General features: G+C 38.8%; 1 long non-coding RNA gene across 1 annotated transcript; it reads left to right on the forward strand.

The window, feature by feature from the left end:
- The first annotated feature begins 2,587 nt into the window (after positions 1–2,587).
- Positions 2,588–3,274, forward strand: LOC112457914. Its single transcript, XR_003041167.1, has 3 exons — positions 2,588–2,669; positions 2,949–3,094; positions 3,257–3,274. It is a non-coding gene; the product is annotated as an uncharacterized LOC112457914 (long non-coding RNA).
- The last annotated feature ends 221 nt before the right edge of the window (positions 3,275–3,495 follow it).

Raw genomic sequence — 3,495 nt, forward strand, 5'->3', positions numbered from 1 at the left:
TGGAATAATGATGGAAGTCAGAGAAAGGGTTAGAAAAGGAAGAAGAATGGGTGGAGGAGGAGGGTTTAATGATTAGAGAAGTAAGATGGAAGAAAGAGAAATGGAGATTGGCAACAGTTTACGTAAGCGCAACTTGGACAAGATGGTGGGTAAGATAAAATCGGTAAAAGAGAAAGAAGGGAGAGAGGAGAGATGGATAGTGGGGGCGATTTCAATGCGAGAACAGGGGAGAAAGGAGCGCTGGAGGATGGAGAAGAGGGAGCTGAAAGAAAATCGAAAGATAAAATGATAAATAGGTAGGAGGAAGGGCTGATTAGATGGGTGGAAGAGGAAGGGTGGAAAATTATGAATGGAGCAAAGGAGGGAGGTGAGGAGGGGGAGGCGACTTTTACAGGAAGAAGGGGAGAAATAGTGATCAATTACGCAATAGGAGATAGAAAAGCTTGGGAAATAGTGACATGATTACAGGTGGAGTGTAAGGTAAATTCGGATCACCAATCAGTAGCAGTACGGTTGAACAAAGGGGGTGGTGGTGAGAGAAGAGGGACAATAGCGGAGGAAGAGAGGTGGGTAAAAAAGACGGATTAGTCGGAAGAGGCAAGAAAGAAGTTTTGAAGAAGGACGGAGGAGGTAGAAATAGGTAGGGGGCAATAGATAAAGAGGTCGAAAAGTTGACAAAAAGAATTAAGATATGGAAGTAAGGGTGAGAAGAGTAAAAAGAGGGGCAGAAGAAAAAGGAGTATGGTGGGATGGGGACAGTAGGAAGAAGAGGGAGGAGATAGAAAAATTATTAAGAGACTGGAAAAGAGGAAGAAAACACAAAGAAGATCATAAGAGAAGAAAGGAGTATAAGGAAAAATGTGAGGAAAAAGGAAAAAAAAAGAGAAATCTGCTGAAAGAGGCAAGAGAGGCGAGAATAGAGAAGCAGGTGTGGGAAGTAATAAACAAGGAAAGGAGAAGAAGGGTAGAAATTAATTAGGAGATAACATTAGAGGAGTGGGATAAATACTTTAGGGAGATTTTAGAAGGAACGGAATACAAGCGAAGGCTAGGAGAAGGAGAGGAGGGAGAGCAGGGGTCGGAGGGGGAAGTAGAGAAAGAGAAGGAGATAGGATGGGAGGAAGTAGAGAGAGTGCTAAAAGGCCTAAAAAAAGGTAAAGCGGCGGAAGAGGACGAGATAGGAAATAAAGTGTGGAGTTATGGGGGAAGTGGTTTAAGAAAGGCGTTATGGGAGAGTATGGAATGGAGAGGGTTTTCCAGAGACGTGGAAGGACGGAGTAGTCGTTCCGATAGCGAAAAAGAGGGGCAAAAGAGGTGAGTGAGCATAGAGGGACGCGTCGATATTAGCAGATAGGTTGAGGGAAGAGATGGTGGAGAAGGGGATGATCCCAGAAAGCTAAGCAGGGTTTAGGAAGAGGAGAGGAGTGGTAGACAACATTTACACACTGAATTATGCGATAAGGAAGCGATTAAAGAGGAAAAAGAAGGTAGTGGTTGCTTTTGTAGATCCAAGGGCAGCATTTGATTCAGTGGATAGGAGGGTTTTGGGAAGATGTCCGAAAGAACTAGGGGTGAGTGAGAGATTGGGAAAGAGAATCATGGAAATATACGAGAAAACAAGGAGTGTAGTGAAGGTAGAGAAAAGATACGGATGGAAATTTTGGACAGCGAAAGGGGTAAACGGAAAAATTGACAGAGCCGATCAGGATTTAAACTTGAAACCTTTCGTTTTCTACCTTCGTAGTCTGTTACTGTGTGTTGCTTCACAATTGCTTTACCCCACATAGCAAAATGTTGGCAGTATGCCGACAGCATGCCAATAAATTTATCTCATAATTTTGCAGCAAGATTTTCTTGTGCTGTGTTTTTTATTCTATCCTATTTGATTTTTACTACCTTATAATTTGTTTTATCACTAAGTATGCCAGTTTACGTTGCATCTCAATTTTATATTTAAATATAAAACTGCATTATATATATGAAAAGAATAAAACAAAAAGAAAAATTTAAATAGTTTTAGGACGTTACACAAACATGAAAAATAATCTAATATTATCAATAATATATTTATTATTATTTAAACTGTACAATTAGTAAAAGAGATTTGGGTAAATTTTATTTTTAATAATTGCTTTTGAATGATTCGTTTTTAGCATATTTTATATATAAAAATCAATAAATGTGTAAAAAAAGTAAGGATTTTTACGTTTTTAATTATATAAGTAAATTATGTCCTCATCAGCATTAATAAAGTGCGGTGTTTAAGTTCGAGAAATAAGGAGGTGTCGCTTTAGAGGACCTATGTCGATATTAGCGACTTACCTCTTCACTTCTAATAAAAATATAAAAAATGTATAATTGTATATTCGTGAAATAAAATAAATGCGCGCGCGTAGCGCGCGCCTGTGTCGTTCTATTCGTGAAATAAAATAAAAGCGCGCGCGTAGCGCGCGCCTGTGTTGTTCTAGTCCATAATAAAAAAAGTCATGTTTACCGAGAAGTGAGCTTTGCGAGTCGAATATCTCGCACGTAATGTTGCCGCTTTTCCGCGTGCGTGATTGGCTGGCGCGGTTGAGATTGACGGCGATCGCGAGATCGCGGCGAGTTTGGCGAGTTTCGCGTGTGTTAAATCGTGCGACGTGACGTGTGTTCGCGTGGTGTCTCGCGAGGTTAGTAGGATTTTTTATTATATATAATCCACTATTATATATAATATATGTGGATAATATTGGTAAATAAATATCTTTTAACGCAATGACGTGTGCTCGCGTGGTGTCTCGCGAGGTTAGTTATATTTATTGCTTGCTCGTACAAATCTAATCTAAGGTATACGTTACAGTAACTATAGATTTTTGATACAGATTTATCTTTAAAATCATATTTTATATATAAGCAGATGTAAGTGATAATTACTGTTTTTGCATTATGTAAAATTTGCCTTATTTTAGATATACCGATGAATTTAATTTTCGAGAAGATCTGATGGGATTAGCTATTGGTGCTCATGATGCAAATATTCAACAAGCGTGAAAAGTTGATGACATTACAAATATAGTTAGAAGAAAATTCATGCACATTTAAGATATATAGAGAGGTAATTATAAAAATTATTATTGCTTGTATTATTTCAAAGAGTATTGTTTTATAAAAGTTTACTGACCGGTTTTTTATCTAAAATGTATATACATATTCGTATATATGTTGCATTATATTGAGCTGGTATACAGAGCTTATCAGATTTCTTTCTCAATCACAGACGCATGAAGCTGTTAAGGCTCGTCTACACGACAAGGCATAAAAGCGCGGCGCAAGGGCGCAGGCACAAACTCAAGCGTAGGCGCAAGATGTCTGCGCCATGCTCGTCTACACAGGAACACGCCTCATTATAACTTTCTTCCATGTTTTCAACGTTCACACTATATAGAGGTAAAGCCGGCGATGATACTTCTTCTTCTGGCACAAAAGTTTCTTCACGGATAGCATCGGCCATCCGGC

The sequence above is a fragment of the Temnothorax curvispinosus genome, unplaced genomic scaffold, assembly GCF_003070985.1.
Source record: "Temnothorax curvispinosus isolate PA1 unplaced genomic scaffold, ASM307098v1 QBEX01008433.1, whole genome shotgun sequence".
NCBI classification, from domain to species: Eukaryota; Metazoa; Arthropoda; class Insecta; order Hymenoptera; family Formicidae; genus Temnothorax; species Temnothorax curvispinosus.